The following is a 24203-nucleotide window of genomic DNA, read 5'->3' as shown; positions in this document are numbered from 1 at the left end:
AGTCAACAACATCCTGGACCCTTCCCAATCCGGTTTTCGCAGTAACCACAGCACCGAGACCGCCCTCATCGCCGCCACTGATGACATCCGGACCCTGATGGACAAAGGAAAAACAGCCGCCCTCATCCTCCTGGACCTATCAGCAGCCTTTGACACGGTCTGCCACCGCACCCTATCAGCACGCCTCCATGACGCCGGTATCCAAGAGAAGGCCCTGGCCTGGACCACATCTTTCCTCTCCGGCAGAACCCAGAGCGTCTGCCTCCCACCCTTCCGCTCCGAAACCAACGAGATCTGCGGCGTCCCACAGGGATCCTCCCTCAGCCCAACACTGTTCAATATCTACATGGCCCCCCTCGCCCACGTCGCACGACAACACAACCTCAACATCATCTCCTACGCCGACGACACCTAGCTGATCATATCCCTCACCGAAGATCCCCACACCGCCAAAGCTATCCTCCACCGAGGAATGAAGGCCTTAGCCGACTGGATAAAGGACAGCAGACTGAAGCTGAACTCAGACAAGACGAAGGTCCTCATTCTCGGAAAATAGATATATTTGCACACGTAACAGTAACACAAAAACCATTCAAGTTTCAATGATGTATTCAGATCATATTGCACATCTAATATATACAGAAACAAAAATCAAATTTTTGCAGTCCAATCTCCAATCAAATCTTCCTCCAATATAGGTTCCACACAAATCAGTCCAAAATATTTGTATTATCTCCACAGTCCAAAAATAGTATCTACAAGTCCAAATTGAGTTTCCCATATGATTAATTTCGGAGTTATCAATTTAGTCCAGCAACTTCCTCCTTTATCCCTTAGTCAAATTGTGTTGACTTATGTAATTTGTTCCAAAGTTACCATTCAGTCCAGCAACTTCCTCCTTTGTCCCTTTGTCAACACGTGTTTCATCCGGGGAGTACCCCTGGATTTCATCAGGACCTCCTATAATAACATTGTGCACATAATGTTATACAATACATATATTGTATATTCCATAAACTATTCAATTAGTTGCATTGTGGCAAAATTACATGCTTGGCAGTGGAAATATATGTATATATCTATTACTTGATTGTAACAGGTTTAGCATTACTACTCCACATTTACAAATCCAACTACCATGTGTGAAAAACTGTGACTAGTTATCCAAAGTGTGCATGCATATCCTTTACATCACAAGACAGACAGAAGTGTACATCTCATGCACAGGTCACCCTATTTTGCTGTGTGTTCATAGAGGATGCTCCCCAAACTTAGCCAAGTTTCTCAAGTTATATTTAAAGTAATCATACCTTCAGAGTAACCTTGATTGTTATCTATGCACCATAGTATCCTTTATAGCTTATTTGTTTGTTTCTTATATCCTATTTTAAACACAGTTAAAATATCATAACTCTTCAGCAAACATTTCTTTTTAAGTATAATCTAAAAACTATACATTACTGCAATGTATATATGTATACCACTCACCCAGTATGTCTACATTTTCTTTATTTTCTTTTTAGTAGCTCCAATCGTTAATTATAATCTTCTTTGTATCCCTATAAAATTATATGAAGAATGCGATATTTGATAAATCCTTGTCCTTAAATCCAAAATCCCCCACAATATAACCTAAAAGTTATATTCATAGTCCTAGTATTCTATTCTTACCTGATAAATATATTAACGTAAGCGAGTACGCTATTGTTTTGCCGTCCTATTCGGCTCCAGTGTTAGAAACCGAGGCTCCGTAACCTCCAGCCATTTGTACGTCTTTCCTTAAGATGGAAATGGAGGACAGACTTCAAACATTCCCATCACCGTTTCCGGGATGGTAGAAACTAATGACGGACTTCTTTTCAATATTTCTGTTATAACAATAACATTTCCCCGATGTTGTCGACTGCAGCTATAATGTTCCAATCTACTCCAGCAGTAATATATATGCCGCTTTCACCATTTTTTTGAAAAAACTAATAGGTAAAATGCAGAAATAGTATATTATCAAACTTCCCTATAAATTTAATTACATGTATCTTACTCCATATAATAAGAGCTAATATATACCTTGTGTCTCATGTATTTCACTATGTTCCATTCTTATACTATAAATACATTATGTCTAGATAAATATATACTACTCTTTTAAAACGGACTAGATTATTATAGAGCAAATGTAGTATAATTAAGTTAATGTATTATATTCTAGAGGACAAATCTCATATAGATCTACACAATTTTTGAAATGAAACCTAGACCCTGCTCTCAATTAAACTATCTATCACCTAAAAAATATTCCAACTCATAATCTGTGTTCAAACCACATTCTACTGCTCCCAGTCTCATGATCCATTTCGATTCTCTTCTCCGTAATTCCAACTCCCTATTACCCCCCGTGGGTTTATTTCACAATAATCAAAACCTATGAATTCAAACATTTTATGAACATCCTGTGCTGTACATGTTTTCATATGAGATGCTATGGGATACCGTTCATCCCCTTGTTAAATTGCTCTACAGTGTTCCGATATTCTAACTTTCAAAGGCCGTATCGTACTGCCTATATATATTTTGTCGCAAGCACATATGAGCATATATACAACAAATTTTGTATTGCAATCAATATGTGATCTTATGGGTATTTTTTCTCCTCTAATGCCCTCCAAATACTTTTTTGGTTGCCATGCCCATTTACATACTGCGCATGATCCACACTTAAAGAAGCCCAAATTTCGCTTCGTAAGCCAATCCTTTGTAGTTTCCTCTGTCAGATAACTCGGACAGAGAATATTATTGAGGGTGTTTCCTCTTCTATAAATCACCTCTGGTCTTTTGCCTATGAATTTCTTTAGTGTTTCATCCCGACTCAATAAGAACCAATGCTTATTCATGATTTGTACTAATCTTTGAGAATTTTCCGTATAATCCAAGATGATTCTAATTTTGTGATCCCTTACATTATCTTTCTTTCGACTTCTACCTAAATCCAGTGTCTGCCTACGGGGTATTTTCCACACCTTCTGTAAAGATTTATGTATGAGTGTCTCAGAATAGCCTCTAGCTATAAATCTTTGTCCCATATCCCTAATTTGTTCACAAAACTCTTCAGTCTTGCTACAATTCCTCCTCGCTCTTATCATCTCTCCCAATGGTATTGCTTCGATCTGATGTCGAGGGTGGGCACTAGTGGCGTGCAGCAAGGTATTGCAAGCAGTTGGTTTACGATATAATCTACTTTCAATTTTATCTCCCTCTATATATAATTCAACATCGAGAAATTCCAAATGGGTCGCACTGTATTTACATGTAAACTCGATGTTCGCCTCATTTGTGTTCAAATAATTGCAGAACTCTTGTAATGATGATTCATCTCCTGTCCATAACATAAAACAATCATCAATGTACCGTCCCCAGTACAATATATGTGTATGCCAGCTTGCTGCACCCGGGCCCCATAACCATGTTTCTTCTAACCACCCCATAAATAGGTTAGCATACGAGGGGGGAAATTTAGATCCCATTGCTACGCCCCGTTTTTGTTTAAACCATTCTTTCTTGAATAAAAAGTAATTATTATTCAGTATGAAGTCTATCAAATTCAGAATCATCTTGGTATGTTCTAAATAATGTGCTGCTCTTCTGTTCAAAAAATGTTCTACTGCCTTCACTCCAAAATCATGCTGTATGGAGGTGTATAGTGCTACTACATCAAGAGTGACCATAAACATACCCGGTTCCCACTGTTTGTCCGATAATATACTGAGTATGTGTCTGGTATCTTTAATAAAAGATGGTAAATTACAAACATATGGTTGTAAAAATATGTCAACGAACTCTGAGAGTCTCTCCGTAGGACCCCCCATACCAGAAACAATCGGTCTTCCAGGCGGGAAGAGTGACTGTTTATGTATCTTCGGTAGGGTATATAGACATGGATACTTTGGACGATGTACCCTTAGATATAGAAACTCATCTTCATCCAATAGCTCTTTATCCCTATAATTTTTTAACATGTCATTGATTTCCCTAGTTAAAGTCATAGTAGGATTTTGTACCACCTTCTCATAACAATTTGTATCATTTAGTTGCGTATAAATTTCTTGCTCATATTCCTTGCGGTTCATCACCACTATATTTCCACCTTTATCCCCTCTTTTTATAACTATGGGGGTCATTCTGACCCTGGCGGCCGGTGACCGCCAGAGTCACCGACCACGGGAGCATCGCCAACAGGCTGGCGGTGCTCCCGAGGGCATTCTGACCGCGGCGGTTCAGCCGCGGTCAGAAAGGGTAAACCGGCGGTCTCCCACCGGTTTACCGCTGCCCCATTGAATCCTCAATGGCGGCGGAGCGCGCTCCGCCGCCATGGGGATTCAGACACCCCCTACCGCCATCCTGTTCATGGCGGGAAACCCGCTATGAACAGGATGGCGGTAGGGGGTGCTGCGGGGCCCCTGGGGGCCCCTGCAGTGCCCATGCCAATGGCATGTGTACTGCAGGGGCCCCCGTAAGAGGGCCCCGCAAAGTATTTCAGTGTCTGCTTTGCAGACACTGAAATACGCGACTGGTGCAACTGCACCCGTCGCACCCCTGCAACTACGCCGGCTCAATTCTGAGCCGGCGTCCTCGTTGCAGGGGCATTTCTGCTGGGCCGGCGGGCGCTCTTTCGGAGAGCGCCCGCCGGCCCAGCGGAAATGTTTAAATGGCCGCCGCGGTCTTTTGACCGCGGTGCGGTCATTTCACGGCGGTACCTTGGCGGACGGCCTCCGCCGTCCGCCAAGGTTAAAATCACCCCCTATATCTTTATCTGTTCTAAGAGCTTTTAATGCAATATATTCTCGACTGGTAAGGTTTGGTTTTCTCAAGATCGTTTTCCTCCTCGCCTCTTTATTGAGATCAGTCCATACCATTTTGAAAAAAGTTTCTAAATTCCCATCTATCAGGGATCTAGGTAACCAAGTGGATCTTTGTTTAAGACCACTTGTGATATGTCTATTTGATGCTAGGTCTAAATCTTGTAAAACAGTAGCAACAGTAATTGGATATTCCTCATAATCTGTAATTGACATTAATGTCACCGTATCATAAATGTCCTGGATGGATAAACCACCCAATACCGATTCAACTTGTTGGGTTGCATCCTCATCTCTCCTTCTTAAATGAAAATATTTCTTAAGTTTCAGTTTCCTTATAAATTTATACAGGTCTATTTTAGAATTGCAAATATCACCCTTAGATGATGGACAGAAACCAAGACCCTTATTTAGCAACGATATCATATCTGAAGATAACTCTTTATTTGACAAATTCACGACATTATTCTCAACCATTGTACATGATTCTATATCTTTTTGTCCCGTGACCTTGTTTTCATTCCTGAGTATACAGTATTTCGCTTTTTTCCTCCTCTTTTGCCTCTTCTGGTCTTCCTGCTCGATTCCTTCTTTGATTTAATTCCCAATTCCCCTGTTTTATTCTCTTTAATTCTTGTAAAAAACCTACTCCTTGTGAACTAATTTCCACCTGTGGGTCACTTGATCCTGTATCACTAATATTTGTAGCTGAGCTACTCCTAGATGTAGATGGAGATTCCGTAGAAATATTGGATTCCCCTATGGCCGTCCCACTTTTGATCAAATGATCATATTTCCGCGAGAACGTAAAAACTCTCCCGTTTACATAATCCAATTCATCTCTCCTCAGTTTCCTAGCTTTCCTCTGTTTAATCTCGTCTTGAAATTTCATAATCACATCATTCAAGATAGTATAATTCTTATCCGTAGCTTCTTTCAGCCCCATTTCTCTTATGTCCTTTTCTAGTACATCTATCTCTAATTGTAGTTTCCCAACCTTTCTTCCTGCATTCTCTATCAGAATGTCCATCAACTTCATTGAATTCATCTTTAATTCTTCTTCCCATCTTTTCAGTAAATCAATCTCTAGATCATCATATGTAGGAAATAAATGTGAGCGTAATCCCCTTGGTATTCTGTCCAACTTTCTATATTGCTTCAATGTTATTGCATCCCACCATCTAGACATTTCATTTCTTTTTAGTTTTTCCAACCTAATAAATTTGTCTCTAAGTCCTTCTTTCATCCTCTGATTCCCACTGCCCACAGCTTGTCGTACCGTGGCCCCTTTATCTAAATTCTTAAATAATTCTTCGGCTTCTTTTAATCTCTCCTCCATTTTGAAATTAGAGATACCCTAAAATTATTTATTCTATTTCTAGAGTAAGGAGCAGCCCACTCCACAGGTATACATCAAAAGAGAGGGTAAGTAGTGAGTGATAAGCGCGTCCCACTCCAACTCTGTGAAATTTATAATTCACAATATCATACGGTGCAAATGATTGGGGTCAAACCCTCTACATCCCCCAAAAAGACAACATTATGTTATCAACAATGAAAATAGATATATTTGCACACGTAACAGTAACACAAAAACCATTCAAGTTTCAATGATGTATTCAGATCATATTGCACATCTAATATATACAGAAACAAAAATCAAATTTTTGCAGTCCAATCTCCAATCAAATCTTCCTCCAATATAGGTTCCACACAAATCAGTCCAAAATATTTGTATTATCTCCACAGTCCAAAAATAGTATCTACAAGTCCAAATTGAGTTTCCTATATGATTAATTTCGGAGTTATCAATTTAGTCCAGCAACTTCCTCCTTTATCCCTTAGTCAAATTGTGTTGTCTTATGTAATTTGTTCCAAAGTTACCATTCAGTCCAGCAACTTCCTCCTTTGTCCCTTTGTCAACACGTGTTTCATCCGGGGAGTACCCCTGGATTTCATCAGGACCTCCTATAATAACATTGTGCACATAATGTTATACAATACACATATTGTATATTCCATAAACTATTCGATTAGTTGCATTGTGGCAAAATTACATGCTTGGCAGTGGAAATATATGTATATATCTATTACTTGATTGTAACAGGTTTAGCATTACTACTCCACATTTACAAATCCAACTACCATGTGTGAAAAACTGTGACTAGTTATCCAAAGTGTGCATGCATATCCTTTACATCACAAGACAGACAGAAGTGTACATCTCATGCACAGGTCACCCTATTTTGCAGTGTGTTCATAGAGGATGCTCCCCAAACTTAGCCAAGTTTCTCAAGCTATATTTAAAGCAATCATATCTTCAGAGTAACCTTGATTGTTATCTATGCACCATAGTATCCTTTATAGCTTATTTGTTTGTTTCTTATATCCTATTTCCTCATTCTCGGACCCACCCCATCAGCCTGGGATGACTCTTGGTGGCCCACGTCATTAGGCACAGCCCCGGAACCCACGGACCACGCACGCAACCTGGGGGTCATCCTCGACTCCACTCTCTCCATGACCAGGCAAGTCAACACCGTCTCCGCGTCCTGCTTCACCACCCTCCGTATGCTCCGCAGGATCTTCAAATGGATCCCCCCCCCACACGAGAAAAAACATTACACAGGCCCTCATCACCAACAGACTCGACTACGTGAACGCCCTCTACTCAGGAATTACAAACAAGCTCCTGAGATGACTCCAATGCATCCAGAACCCCTCGGCCCGACTCATCCTCGATGTCACCCACCGCAGCCACATCACACTCCACCTGAGAGGCCTGCACTGGCTCCCCGTCAACAAAAGGATCACCTTCAAGCTCCTGATCCACGCACACAAAGCACTGCATAACACCGGACCCACCTACCTCAACAACCGACTCAGCTTCCACACCCTCACCCGAAGCCTCCGCTCAGCCAACCTCGCTCTTGCCACAGTCCCCCGCATCCGAAAAACCACTGCCGGCGGCAGTTCCTTCTCCTACCTCGCCAAGACCTGGAACACTCTCCCCACCATCCTACGACAGACCCAGGACCTGCTGGCCTTCAGAAGACTCCTCAAGACCTGGCTCTTCGACCAGTAGCACCCCCCTTCCTGCCCCAGCGCCTTGAGACCCTCACGGGTATGCAGCACGCTTTACAAATGCAGTGATTGATTGATTGAAGAGGGTCTATGCAGTTGCAATTTTAGGTTAAAGCTGATACTTACGCTGGTCTATCCTTCTTGAAAGACTTTTAAACCTCTGCAGATCAAATTCAGCAAGGTAATGACTTTTCTGAGACTGTCCCCCATGGAGCAGCAAGTACGATTTTTAGACTCCTCTATTTCACTGGGTGTGGCTGCAGCTTCTTTAAGTGTTGCTATTGTAGGAAGGAGGCACCTCTGGATTAAGGTATACAAAGCTTACACAGTGTAGAAGACTTTTCCAATACAGCTGAAAAAACAGCAGAAAATAGGAAGTCTTCTCAGACTCATCAGCCCTTTTATGGAAGGAACTGTGGCCGGGAACCCTTGGAGCAGAAAAATCCTGGTTGATGCATGCCTTAATCTCTCCCTCCTCAGCTCCACAACTACCCAATACATTACATCTGCTCAAGTAGAAAGTCGAGTGAAATATTTTGCTCAGATTCATCAAGAAGAGATTGGAGACTTAGGTGCTATGTAGGTGGTCTGAAAAGGTTTTTAATCACTTTTTCCTCCCAATCCCAAGGAATATTTCTGTCAAACACGGCTTCCAGAAGACCGTTACAGCTGACAGTCCTGTTGGAAGATCTTCTCCCCAAATCAGTGATTATAGAGCAGAGGATAGAGCAGAGGAGAGAGAATGATGTTAGCCTATCATATTTCTAGTTCAGAATCTCTCAGGAGTTTTCAGGTGGATGGTGGATCTCAAATGAATGAACCAGTTGATTTCCTATCAAATATTCAAAATGTAGGCTCTGGACACAATTCTACCCCTATTGAGAAAAGATGATTACTTTTTTCAGTCAATTTGAAGGACACCAATTTGCATATTCATGTTCGTAGAAGTTCTAAACAGTTTATTTGATTATGTGTAGGGAAAGATACTTTTAACTTCAAGTCCTGCCGGCTAGAACTTTTTCGAGCTAGTTGACCTGTTATCATTATAGTGGATGTGGAGAGTATCAGACTATTCCCTTACTTAGGTGTTTGACTGATTGATTTTTGTAGTTTTTCAAAGTCATCTGAAGTTTTTCATAAGACCTTTCAAAGCCTATCCAAGTTCAGGTTTCTTGTAAACATGGCAAAGTCCAGCACACTCCTGTCAAGGATGATTCAGTTTATTAGGATTACCTTCCATACAACAGTAGGGAATATTTTTCTTCTCAACCACAGAAAGAGAACACCTCTAAAGAGTATTTTCTATTTTGTACCAAAATCCAAAGCATCAGTCAGGGTATTGCTTATGGTGGAGGGGGTCATGGCTTTTACTGTATTAGTCATTCCCTGGGCTTTTGAGCATTTTTACCCCCTGATTTATCATCTGTAGCGATTTTTGCCCCCAAGTCTCAGCAGTGGTAACTTAAGGAGGAATACATTGAGCAAGGGTTCTTTCTTTCTTCTCCCACTCCCACAGTAATTACTGTTGATGCCAGTGGAAGGGCTTGGGAGAGACAACCTTTCAAACCCACCAAGTCCTGTGGAGGAACTCTCCTTAACATACTCAAATATCTTTTAATTAGAGATAGTTAAAACCAAAATGTTGCATGGACAACCAGGTGGTCAGGAGCTGTCTTCACCATGAGTGATGAACAGGTCATTCAGCCCTAGCTAACTTGATCTGGGTCATTTGTCTTTGAGGGGAAAAGCATTTAATTTCTCTGAACTCAGTATATCTTCTGGGTGGGGGAACTCGCTTGAAGACTATCTGAGCCAATCATTTTCCTCATAAGTCTTGATGATTCTGCATCCAAAGGTCTTCCATCAGTTGACTAATAAGTTTGAAACCCTGCAGCTGGATCCCTTTTCAACTCCTGAGAATTTCCAGGTTCTGCATTTTTGCAGTCTTTTACTATCACCAGGGGTTTGCGCAGTAGATACATTGTTGATCCAGTGACTCCGGAGTTCTGTGTGCCTTTCCTTCCATTCCTCTAGTTGCCAGGGCTATCCAGAAACTAATGGTGGCTCAAGTTCAAATTATGTCAGTAGTTCTTTTTCAGCCCAAGTGAAACTAGTTCCCTCTTCTTATGCAACAGTCACCACCTACCCATTGGCTTCTCCCTCTGGAATCGTTGCTTCTGCTACCTTCAATCCCATACAAAGTAAATCTAATGACATTTCAACTGGTGGTTTGGAGTTTGAAACATTAAACATTCAGGATTAAGTAGAGAATATCTAGGTTAATTCAGCAGTTTAGACAGACTGCTACCATAAATGTATGTCAGGCACTGGAGATTCTTTTCTAATTGGTGTACTCTCTACCCACTTCTGGTTGTCATCCAATGAAGATTCTAGATTTCATTTAGGATGGGTTTAGTTTACGTGTTGCAGTGTCAATACTGTGTAGTCAAGGGCAGCCATTAGAGCATTCAGAAAATCAGAAGTAGAGAGATTAGTTTCCAAGTTATTGAAAGTTTATTTTCTTAAACCTCCATTTCCAATTTGGGAACTTCCTTTGATGTTAAGTGTTTTGCAAATTCTTCCTTTCGAGCCTTTGGGATCAATAGATTTAAAGTTTTCTTTTCTTTCAAGGTTCTTATTCTGATCACTATTTGTTCAGGTTGAAGAATTAGGAAACTTGGAGCATTGCTTTGTTTTGAGCTTGTTTTGTACAGACCAGTTTACCTTGAGACTGAAAACTTATTTTGAGCCTAAAGTTCCACCAGACTTCCTTGTATCCAAAGATCTGTCTCTTTCGGTTTATTTTCCCAACCCTTTCACTCTGGAAGATGAGAAGTTATGTAGTGGATCCTAGTTAGTTTGTATTGGGAATCAGGGGATAGCTTAGCCTTATGGATTACAGGCCTATGCGCCCGTCACCTAGTGATTTTTAACCTACTTAGCCTGCTCTGTTTTAGCACATTTATTTAATTATTTCTTCCAAGATGGCTGCTATGTTCATAGTTAGGAAGATGTTTTGATTTCATGTTGTCAGTGCCACTCTGTGAAGGCGTCACTATCAGCGTCAAAGACAAATGAGATATGTAGGTATTCACATCATGTATTTTCCCACTTACCTGTGACAGTAACATAATGAACCTTTTCAGGGAATTGTTTGTATAAATTGCCAACCCAAGCATGCCTTCTTATCTATTGTTTGGGAACATGCATACGTCAGGGGTCCTACAAGATCTTTATAAATACATCTTATGCAGACAGGGTTATCAGAGTGATTTCTACCAGATGCCATCAATGCTATCTAAGCTACATGTTACCTTGATGCAAACCCAGCCTTCGTGTCCCCACTGAGTCTGATCTATGGACCTCATTCCAAGGGGTGGGGGCTATTCTCATGGACAGGGTACTGGCAGATTCGATTTATCACACCTAGCTCTCTTTAGGTTAGAGATTAGGTTCATTATGCTAGGGTATTAGTGCTTAATTCACATTTTATGTTGTTGCAAGATGGTCGGGGTCTTTGTTTGAATGATTCTCATTTTTACCATTCTGTTTCTTGCAATGGTTCATTATCCTAATCACTGCAGCCCATGTAATTTACAGTAGATTTCAGTCTTGTGAAGAAAACCTATTGAAAACTTTACTGCATCTCCTTCATTGCCTGTGTGTGACTGAGACTTTTTGCTCATGTGAGAAAATGGTAATCTCCGTTTAACCATGACTCCTCTGAAATGTTGCACTCTTAAATCCATGCGTAAAGGCTGTCACAAATCACATTTTACTCTATGGGTTTTTGGCAAGGTACTGCTTGTGAGCCGGGAGGGTTGGGCTGACAGTTGGGACTTTTTGTAGGATTGGCCAAATTGCCTACAAACAAGAGTGCTGTCATCCCTTAACCAGCAGTTTTACCTAGAGCAAACGTCCAACTACCACAGTTACACACAATAGAGTTGCGTACAGTGTTATCTAATTATTTTGGAATAACAGGTACTTTTAACAAGGTGTATTCTCTGCTTGTCACATTTGGTATGGCTGACTGGGGGTTAAACTACTTTGAGGAGATGGCTGAAGCAGATTAGAATCGTGGCATATAAAAAGTCTGATATTTATATCTCTATGACAGGTCCAATCCAGGGAGGATCGTCAAGAGTTTTCTTTGCTATCTGGGCTATTTTGAAAGGAGCTTCCATGTAAGATATTTGCATGTCAACCAGTTAGGCTTCACCTCACACATTTATGGACAATTATCATCTACAGGTGAGACATGGAGTTTTATCATTGTTTTGGTGAGAACGTTTTGAGTGTTGTTTATCACAATGCTTAATTAAGTTGATTTTCAAGTTTGAATAAATATAATCTTTGTAGAATCATTTGCATTCTTGCTTCTAAATTGTGCATGGTGCAGTATCTCAACTAGTAAGGACTAGGAAGAGGAAGGTGGACGAGGAGGTAATGCTGCAGTAGTTACTGGTAACCTTCATTACTCTGGGTTTAGGTCTTCCTCATCAGAGGCTTGCTTTGCTCTCCCATTCTCCATGGTGAGAGGGACACAACCAGAAAAATTGTTTTTTGTGTGGTTATAAGTGAATACTTGGTATGGTACAGGAAGTTTGAGATGGCAACCTCCTCTATTTATAGTAGTTACAGGAACCGGAAGTCAACCATTGCACTTTTGCTGATACGTTTTACTGCAAGTGAAATTCTGTTTCCTTTTGTGTGTTTGCTTTGTGCTCATGGCAGCCGTCAGCTTGCTTATGTGAAACTGTTTTACTTTTCAGTTTATGTGGCAAGAAAAGTCTGGTTTACAATGCTAGTAGCTTTAACTCGAGCAAATGCGAAACCCATTGCATTGCAAATGCTTGTTTTCTTTGTTCTCTCTAAATGGTTGTACATTGTTAAATGATGCACTTGGAAGTAATTGTGCTTGTGGCTTTACAATTCAATGGCTGAATCCCCAAAATAAATCATCACAAATTTCCTATTGGATAACGAGAGAAAATAAACATCATCTTGAAAAGACAGTTATTTACGCAGAGAAAGTTTTTGTGTTGATGATAGATGAAAAACACAATATGATAATGGATAGAATATTTTAAAAAAATACACTGAGTAGCGGCCACCACAGCAAGTAAACAGAGGAACCAGGAGGGGAATAGTAGGCATAGATTGAACATATTGGAATATCTGAATATAAAAAGAATTAAACAATTTGAAGGTTGGCATACAGAGTAGAATGAGGCAAATATATGGTCCTTAACCACATACGAAAAAATAATTCTCAAATATGCACCCAAAGACCTGGAAAACAATTTTAAAAAAATTAACGTTTTTTGCAAAGCACAAAAATCAAGGAAACATTGAGAGGGTTAAAAAGGCCACGGAGGGAGATTACAAATCCGTGACAAGGAAGCACAAAGGAGAAATCAACAAATGTTTCTCTGTGACCAAAAAAGACTAAAGAAAGATTAATCTATGAATTTGCTAAAAAGGTGAAGCTCTGAAATCAAGCTTAATTATGGACAGAACATATTCAGAACCAGAATCTGATAAAAACTAATGGGTATGAGCTGGACTCCTGCGAAGGTGAGGGACCATCTGTAACTCCAAGTATAATTCACACAATTTTATTTGAATGAAATACAGCTTTTCAATTCCTCCAGCAAACCATGGAGAGGAAGAGGAAATACCTGGAAAGTAAATAAAATCCAGAAAAAGAAGAGAGTAACTAAGAGTGAAGAAGAAAATATAAATAAGCTCTATACAAGAACAATTATAAGAAGTGCAATTTTTCGGTCAGGTACATCAGAAACACAACATCAACAAAAGAAGCAATTGCAGTTCTAGAGAAAGATTGATTTTTATCCCTTAAACACATCATGATTTGGCTGATACCAGAATAGACATTTATAAATTTGTGCAAATGAGTGATTTGGTCAAGGTATATGCTAACTCCAGAAAAAGGGAAGGACTCATCTGATATTCCCCTACACAGGGAATAGAAAGGATATAAAAAATATGAGATCTCAGTACATTACAAGTTCTACAAGAACACAGAGAGGGTGCAAAGTACCATAATTAAACCACAATTGTTTTTGAATTAGAAATTATAATCAATTGTACAAACAGTGGATTAAAGTTGAAATCCAGACATTGTTCAACAAAATTGTCCTCTTTCAAGAGTTGGTATTTAAAGACAGCAACAATATGGCATTCAAGGAAAAGGAAACCAATATTTCATAAGAGCAAACAAATGCTTGAAAAGACTAGTTGATGACAAAACAATTGAGATTCAACCAGCGGATAAAGGGAGAAACATTATCATCATCATCATTGACAAAACTGACTACTTGAACAAGCAATGGGATAACTGCTAAGTATTATTGGAAATAAAACCATATGTAATAATAAAGAATTGGTATCACAACAAACTGTGTGACTTGGAAAATGAGAACTTACTGAATGAGGATAAATTATCATATTTGAGTAACATGATATCCAATTCTTCTAACCATGAATTTTCTTCCAAAAATACATAATTATCCACACAATCCACGAGGCATGCCAATAATTTCCAGAAATTAAACTGTATTTGATATCTATTGATTATTATTTAACTATAATAGTAAATATTCAAAGTTCTTATTTGACAGATATAGTGACATATTAGTACAACTACCAGGCATACCTTGGTCCAACAATTAGGGACTTATTACAATGGATGTGGTGGCACTGAGCACATCAATACATAATTAAACTGGTTGCACAACATTCAGTAATTCACCATAAACGTAGTGGATATTTTGGGTTGCATTTGACACTCTGACTACCTCAGTTCGCTGACAAATCCTCCTCTGTTACCAGTTTGTTGGAGCGCTGGGTCATTCTCTCTTGATTGGTTACCTGATGGGTCTTTCTTCTCGAGTCGAGAGGAAAAGGGAGTTAGCATTATTCAAAACAATTTCCAACTAACAGTGTAACAATTTAGGCCACACAATGAGGGCTAGGAACCAGGAAAAAAGTAAACGAGCTGTAGGAAAGTGCCCTTGTTGGCTTGGTTACCCCCCACTTTTTGCCTGATATTGATGCCAACCTTGATTGAGAGTGTGTTGGGATCCTGCTAGCCAGGCCCCAGCACCAGTGTTCTTTCCCAAAATCTGTACCTTTGTTTCCACAATTGGCACACCCCGGCACGCAATTAAGTCCCTTGTAAAAGGTAACCATGGTACCAAGGCCCCTGTGGCCAGGGAAGGTCCCCAAGTGTTGCAGCATGTATCATGTCACCCTGGGGGGCCCCTCACCAAGGACATGCACAGTGCCTTTGCTGCTGGTGTGTGCTGCAGGAGAGAAAAAGGCAAAGTTGACATGACAACCCCCTCAGGGTGCCATGCCCACAAACCACTGCCTGTGGCATAGGTAAGTTACCCCTTTAGCAGGCCTTAGAGCCTAAGGCAGGGTGCACTATACCACAGGTGAGGACATAGCTGCATGTCCATTCTTGGACATTGTAAGTGTAGTGTAGACATATTGGGTATATGGTCTGCAAATTGTCATTACTAACTCCACAGGACCATGATGGCTTCATTATTACTGGTATCAAACTTCTTAGCACAATAAAGCCACATTGATGCCAGTGTGGGGTTCATTGAAAAATGCACCCAAAGGGCATCTTAAAGCTGCCCCCTGTATGTTAGCCAAACTGCTAGTTCAGGACTGGTTAGTCTGTGCCAGTCTGCCAATCTCAGAGGAGTTTCTTGCCACATGGGGTGACCAGAAACAAAGCCTGTCCTGGGTAGATGTGCTTCACACCTCTCCCATGCAGGAACTGTAACACCTGGCAGTAAGCCTCTAAGGCTCAATCCTCTTGTTACAGTGCCCCAGGGCACTCCAGCTAGTGGATTTGCCTGCCCCTCTGACAAAGTTCCACTTTTTGGTGGCAAATCTGGCAGGAAATTTAAGGAAAGCAGGGAGGAGTGAGCACCCAAGCTAGGGCCACCGCTAAGGTGTCCAGAGCTGAGGTGACCCCATCACTGCAAAATCCTCAATCTTAGTTTAGATGACAGGGACCAATAGGGCTAGGATTTTGTCCCTCTCTCCAAAGGGAGTGGATGCAAGAAGGGTGTAGCCACCCTCAGGGCGATATCCATTGGCTACTGCCCTCGGACCCCTGTAATGCCCCTAAATCCAGGGTTTAAGGCTCCCCTGAACCCAGTACGAAGGATTGCTAAGTTGAAACCCCAGCAGAGAAGAATGAATACGAAAATTGACTTGGTCCAAGCCCTACCGGCCCGTCTCCTGCTTCAGAAAACCTACAAAAAGAAAGCAACAAGTCCTGCGGGTCCAGAAACTTCTGCCAAGCTTCCAGAGGACTGCCTGCATCACAGAGGACCAAGAACTCCTGTGGACAGCCACCTTGAAGAAACTATATCTAAGGACTCCAGAGCCTCCCCGGATCTACGAGGACTGATCACTCTGCACCCGACGCTCACGGTCCATGTCCAGGTGGCCCAACTGACGATAGAGGATCCCCAGGCGATTACCAGAAAGTGCCCACCTTTGGTTGACCTCTCCTGTTCCCCACGACGATGCCTGCAGTGTGAATCCAAAGGACCCCCCTGACTGCGAAAGCTCCAGATGAAGATATCTGGCGCACCCGCAGCTCCCAGGCCTTGGAGAACCCGACCTCTGGTGCGGCAATGTTCAGCAGGTGGCCCTCCTACTTTTCCAGCCTGTGGTTTTCTGGAACTGACCACCTGGACCCAGGCCTGCAGCATCCAAGTAACCCCTGGGATCCCCTCATAGAAAAGCATGGGGAAGCATTGGGAACCTGATGCTAGGTTTGCACCCTGCACCCGGCCACCCATGTGTCGCTGAGGGTGTGTGTTCAGTGCTTACATGTGGCTCCCCACTGCTTCTCCAAACCTCCCCGGTCTGCCCTCCGAAGGCATGGGTACTTACCTGCCAGCAGATCTTAAACCGAGTGCCCCCAGTCTCCATAGGAGTCCATGTTAAATTTGCCTCATCTTTGACCTCTGCACCAGGCCGGCCACATGTTGCTTGTGGTGGGTGTTTGGGGTTAACTTGAATCCCAACCAGTGGACTTCCTAACCCCAATAGACTGGAACTGTAAATGTTGTACTTACCTACAAAACACACTAACTTTCCTTCCCCCCAGGAACTGTTCTAAAAATTGCACTGTCAACTTTTAAAACAGATTATTGCCATTCATTCAAAAACTGCACAATTTACCAATTTCAATCAAAGTGGCATTGATGCATATGTGAAATATGTACTTACCTGCAAAGATATTTTTTTTGCATAAGAAAACAATTGGTCTAGAGTTAAGTCACTGAGGCCCTCATTCCAACGTTGGCAGTAAATCCGGCTTACCGTCGTGCAGAAGACCGCCAACACACCGCTGCGGTGGCAGAATTCCGCTACAGCTATTACGACCAACAGCTTGAAATCCGCCAAAATCCAGACACCCACACAAGTCCGCCACACCAAAGGTCAGTGATAAACTGGCGATAACAAAACCTCAACCGTCAGGCCAACAGGAATACGCCCACACTATCACAACACACGAATCCATGCAGCGGTCTTTCAACCGCGGTATTCCATTGGCGGTACATACCGCCACGCTCAAAATACACACACATTTACAAAACACAACCACATTGAACAATTCGAAATACACACACTTGATACACATACACACACCACTCCCACACACCCAATCCAATATAAAACACACACCCACATCACCCACAAACCCTTATGACCAGAATTGTGAAAGAAGGCCAGAGAGAGACACTCCCAGAAACAACACTAGCATCCACAGACACACAACATCATCACTCACACAACATCCATGTACCTCAGACAACACACACAAACACATCCCCTCACACATCACAACATACACCACCCCACATACCACCCACACCACATCATGGCACCACAATGACACCCCAGGTTCTCAGAGGAGGAGCTCAGGGTCATGGTGGAGGAAATCGTCTGGGTAGAGCCACAGCTATTCAGATCACAGGTGCAACACACCTCCATTGCTAGGAAGATGGAGCTATGGCGCAGAATCGCCGACAGGGTCAATGCAGTGGGACAGCATCCAAGAACACGGGATCACATCAGGAAGAGGTGGAACGACCTACGGGGGAAGGTGAGTTCCGTAGTCTCAAGAAACCAGATTGCAGTAGAGAGGACTGGCGGTGGATCCCCACCTCCTCCCCCACAACTAACAACATGGGAGGAGCACGTCTTGGCAATACTGCATCCTGAGGGCCTTGCAGGAGTAGCAGGAGGAAAGGACTCTGGTAAGTCAACTCTTAACTATTATATCCCCCACCCTACCTGCATGCCATCACATACCCCCACCCTCACCCTCACCCCCATCACTCCAACACCTCACATATGTCCCACTATCACAAACCACCCATCCCAACACCAAGCCCTGCATTCAACACCAAAGCATGGACACCCATCACCAAAGCATGTCCACTACAGATATCAACACAGACCCCAAACCAAATATCACACAAGGCCCTTGAGAAGAATGCAAGCACTGGAGTACAGGGTCACTCACCAATTGCACACGATGGCACACACAGATGCAATAATCATGCCTTTACACCCCAACAGGACCCCTACCCAATGTCATCGGACAGGAGGCTCCAGACATGTACACTCCCCCCACAGAAGAGGCCCACAGTGATGACAGCAGCTCTGTTCAAATGGATCAAGATGACCAGCCTGGCCCATCTGGGACCTCGGGACAGTCGGTTCCCCTGACACTGGCACAAGCCACCACAGAGCCTCCCCCCTCAGGAAACACCAGCACAGCTCCCACCCAGCTGGCCCATCCCTCTGTCCCAGGACACGTCAAGCAGCAGTGTGTCCAACATTACAATGAACCCAGGCAAACCCACCACCCCAAGAAAATCAGGGACCTGGGGGCAGTGGCAGTGGGCACACGGTTCAGGGGACAGAAGCACCGGAAAACAGGGGAACTGGGAGGACTGCTGTGCGACAGTGGGAGGACAGGCCCAGGGAATCCACTCTCCACGAGGCCCTCTCCAACATCATGAGAGCGTACCATCATTCCCAGGAGACGATAGCAACGGTACTGGCCAAATTTCAGGAGACCCAGCGGCTGCAGGAGGAACACTATCTGGGGATCAGGGAGGAACTCAAGTCCATCACGTCCGCTGGGGCAGGTGATGAGATGGCCACATCCTACGGTGTGCAGACCGCTGGTGGACCTGTCGACAATGGAAGAGAGACACGTAACAGTCACCTACAGACTTGATTGTGCAACAATCCATGAACTGTGTGCCCAGTTGGAGCCAGACCTGATGTCAGCTATCCGCCATCCCACAGGGATCACCTCTCTAGTTCAGGTCCTGTCACTACTCCATTTCCTGGCAAGTGGGTCTTTTCAAACAACAGTGGCCATTGCATCAGGGATGTCCCAGCCAATGTTATCCAACGTGTTGTCCAGAGTGTTGTCTGCCCTGCTATCGTGTTCCCTCATGTGGAGGATTTGCCTACAGTGAAAGGTGACTTCTAAGCCCCTGGACATATCCCCAACATCATAGGTGCCATTGATGGGACACATGTAGCTTTGGTATCCCCCCCCACAGGAGTGAACAGGTGTACAGAAACAGGAAGAGCTATCATTCAATGAATGTGCAGATGGTGTACAATGAGGCACAAGGGTGAACTAGGAGGATTATAGAAAGAACCCTCGGCCTCCTGAAGGGCAGGTTCCGGTGCCTCCATATGACAGGTGGTTCTCTCTACTACTCACCAAAGAAGGTGTGCCAGATCATCGTGGCTTGCTGTATGCTGCACAACCTGGCTTTGCGATGACAGGTGCCTTCGCACCAAGCTGATGGCAGCCCTCCACATGCTGGCATCTCATTCATACCAAAGCACAATAGCCAAAGTGGCAGGAATATCACAGTTACCTTTTTCTGCCTTCCTACCCTCTGTCCTGGATGCCATCATCAGCCTCACACCCCAGTACCTCCTTTTCCCCAAGACACAACAACAGCAGCTGGACACCAAGCAAGGCTTTTGTGCCATGGCAGGGTTTCCATGTGTCTTGGGTTCTATGGACTGCACACATGTGCAAGTAGTTCCTCCTGCAGCAATGTCACACCTGTTCTGCAATAGAAAATACAACCACTCCATCAACGTCCAGGAAATCGTGGACCATCCCGGGATGTTTACAAATGCGTTGCCCAAGTACCCTGGAAGTGCTCAGAATGCCTACATCTTCAGTCACTTCATCACCAATGAGAGCTTCTGGGATAGGCGATATGGGACTGGCCTACTTGTTGGTAAGTAAATCTGAAGTACATAACAGACCTACTAACAGTAAATAATGTATGACAAAATAGCAATCTCTGTGTCTGATGACTGAGATAGGTCCATGTGTATGAGGGATGTGCCTCATACTTGCACCATACATCATGGCACATATGTAATGCTATCCCCAAGTCACATATGTTAAAACAGACAAAGTCACTGTGTGTGCCTTGGAATGGTGTACAGTGCAGGAGTACTGTGGGACTCCTGCTGGACCAACTGTCCAGATAGCACTGTAATTGAAACGTTACTTTCTCAAAACTGCTGAATGGATTACACCAAATCACGGAGAGCATACTCTTTAAGTATATATCTAACGTATCAAGTGCAGGAAACTGTTGCATGTGATAAGAACAAAATTACAAAATGTCTCTAAAAGTACAAACTTTACTGTGAAGCTGTTGTTCACTGAAAATCCCTGAAGAAAAAAAAATCCTATGATATCAGCCTTAATACGATTGATGCACTTTCAAATGTGTTTTTGTATTGTACGTTTTGTTCCTATAAAACAATCATTCACCCGAGTGTGCATTGGTGCTACATATTACTAACCAGATAAAGGGTGGGAAAGCTACCTCAAGTAAGAGAAAACAAGGCTTTCAATTGTAGGAGGCTGGCATGGCTTGTAGTGGGAACCTTGTGTACTTAAACCTTGAACCTGTAGGAGGCTGGCCTGGCGCATAGTGGGTACCTTGTGGTACTTACACCTTGTGCCAGGTCCAGTTATCCCTTATTAGTAGATTAGAAGTGTTCTAGCATCTTAGGCTGATAGAGGGAGCTATAGCAGAGGAGCTTAGGCTGAACTAGCAGACATGCAAAGCTCCTACTATACCACTTATATCACTTAGCACAATATCATAAGAAACACAAAACTAAGAGTTACTAAAAATGAAGGTACTTTATTTTAGTGACAATATGCCAAAAGTATCTCAGAGGATACACTCCCTTAGGAGGTAAGTAAAATACACAAAATATACACACAAACCAAAATCAGGTAAGCAAACAGTTAGAAAATAGTGCAAACACAGTAGAACACAATATAATGCAATAGGAGACAACAGGCCTAGGGGCAATACAAACCATATACTCCAAAAGTGGAATGCGGTCCACGAATGGACCCCAGGCCTAGTGTAGTGTGTAGAGGGTCACTGGGACTGTAAGAAAACACTAAGGGTGTCCAAAATACCCCAACCCAAGACCCTGAAAAGTAGGAGTAAAGTTACCCTGCTACCCCAGAAAGACAGTAAAGTCGATATAGGGGATTCTGCAAAGACAACAACTGACTGCAAAGTACTGAAGACAGATTCCTGTACCTGAGGAGCTGTAAAAGAAGGGGACCAAGTCCAAGAGTCACGCAAGTGTCCGGGGGGGGCAGGAGCCCACTAAAACCCAGATGAAGGTGCAAAAGGGCTGCAGAAGAAGCCAAAGATTCTGCAACAATGGAAGGTTCCAGGAACTTTTCCTTTGGTCAGAGGATGTCCCACGGCGTTTTGGAGGATGCAGAGTTGTTTCCATGCAGAAAGACCACAAACAACCCTTGCTAGCTGCAAGAGTCGCAGTTACGGATTTTGGGTGCTGCCAGGGCCCAGAAAGAACCAGGAGGTCGCCCCTCGGAGGAAGAGACAGAGGGGGCACACAGCAACAGAAAGAGCCCACGTAGAAGCAGGCAGCACCCGCAGAAGCACCTGAACAGGCATTCAGAAGATCAGAGCATGACGGTCGACTCAGCACAACAAAAGGGAGTCCCACGAAGTTGGAGTCCAACTCAGCGAGTTGAGAAATGCAGGACAGAGTGCTGGGGACCTGGGCGAGGCTGTGCATGAAGGAAGACTTGCAAAAGTGCACAGAAGCCCTAGCAACTGCAGTTCACCTATTACAAAGGATTACTGTCTGGCGTGGGGAGGCAAGGACTTACCTCCATCAAATTTGGACACAAGAGCCACTGGACTGTCGGGGACACTTGGATCAAGCTCCTGTGTTCCAGGGACCACGCTCGTCAAGATGAGAGGGGACCCAGAGGACCGGTGATGCAGATGTTTGGTGCCTGCGTTGGCAGGGGGAAGATTCCGTCGACCCACAGGAGATTTCTTCTTGGCTTCCAGTGCAGGGTGAAGGCAGACAGCCCTCAGAGCATGCACCACCAGGAAACAGTTGAGAAAGCCGGCAGGATGAGGCGCTACTTTGTTGCGGTTTTGCAGGCGTCCTAGAGCAGTCAGCAGTCGATCCTTGGCAGAAGTCAAAGAGGGAAGTGCTGAGGAACTCTGGTGAGCTCTTGCATTTATTATCTGGTGAGATACCCACAGGAGAGATCCTAAATAGCCCTCAGAGGAGGATTGGCTACAGAAAAAGGTAAGCACCTATCACGAGGGGTCTCTGACGTCACCTGCTGGCACTGGCCACTCAGGGCTGTCCATTGTGCCCTCACACCTCTGCATCCAAGATGGCAGAGGTCTGGGACACACTTGAGGAGCTCTGGGCACCTCCCCTGGGAAGGGCTGGTCAGGGGAGTGGTCACTCCCCTTTCCTTTGTCCAGTTTCATGCCAGAGCAGGGCTGGGGGTATCCCTGAACCGGCGCAGACTGGCTTATGCAAGGAGGGCACCATCTGTGCTCTTGAAAGCATTTCCAGAGGCCAGGAGAGGCTACTCCTCTCAGGCCCTTCACACCTATTTCCAAAGGGAGAGGGTGTAACACCCTCTCTCAGAGGAAATCCTTTGTTCTGCCTTCCTGGAAATAGGCTGGTCGGGCCCCAGTGGGGCAGAAACCTGTCTGAGGGTTGGCAGCAGTGGTAGCTGCAGAGAAAACCCCGGAAAGTTAGTTTGGCAGTACCTGAACTCTATGCTGAAGCCCAGGGGATGCATGGAATTGTCCCCCCCAATACCAGAATGGTAGTGGGGTGACAATTCCATGATCCTAGACATGGTACATGGCCATGTTCGGAGTTACCATGGTGACGCTACATATAGGTATTAACCTATATGTAGTGCATGCGTTTAATGATGTCCCCGCACTCACAAAGTATGGGCAAATTGCCCTGAACAATGTGGGGGCACCTTGGCTAGTGACAGGGTGCCCTCACACTAAGTAACTTTGCACCTAACCTTCACTAAGTGAGGGTTAGACATATAGGTGACTTATAAGTTACTTAAGTGCAGTGTAAAATGTCTGTGAAATAACGTGGACGTTATTTCACTCAGGCTGCAGTGGCAGTCCTGTGTAAGAATTGTCTGAGCTCTCTATGGGTAGCAAAATAAATGCTGCTGTCCATAGGGATCTCCTGGAACCCCAAAACCCTGGGTACCTAGGTACCATAAACTAGGGAATTATAAGGGTGTTCCAGTGTGCCAATCAGAATTGCTAAAATTAGTCACTAGCCTGCAGTGTCAATTTTAAAAGCAGAGAGAGCATAAACACTGAGGTTCTGGTTAGCAGAGCCTCAGTGATACAGTTAGGTACTGCACAGGGAACACATATAGGCCACAAACTTATGAGCACTGGGGTCCTGGCTAGCAGGATCCCAGTGACACATATCAAACATACCGACAACATAGGGGTTTCACTATGAGCACTGGGCCCTGGCTAGCAGAATCCCAGTGAGACAGTAAAAACACCCTGACAAATACTCACAAACAGGCCAAAAGTGGGGGTAACAAGGCTAGAAAGAGGCTACCTTACTACAACACCAGGCCCAGTTATCCCTTATTAGTGAAATGTAGTAGTGTTCTAGTAACATAAGCTGATGGAGGTAGCTATAGCAGAGCAGCTTAGCCTGAACTAATAGACATGCAAAGCTCATGCAATACCACTTATACACAGTACTTATACACAAGTAAAGACAATACTCAGTGATACCAAAAATAAAGGTATTTATTGGGTGACACAGTAC

This window comes from Pleurodeles waltl, chromosome 5, assembly GCF_031143425.1.
Source record: "Pleurodeles waltl isolate 20211129_DDA chromosome 5, aPleWal1.hap1.20221129, whole genome shotgun sequence".
In the NCBI taxonomy this organism is placed as follows: Eukaryota; Metazoa; Chordata; class Amphibia; order Caudata; family Salamandridae; genus Pleurodeles; species Pleurodeles waltl.
This window is presented reverse-complemented; position numbering follows the sequence as displayed.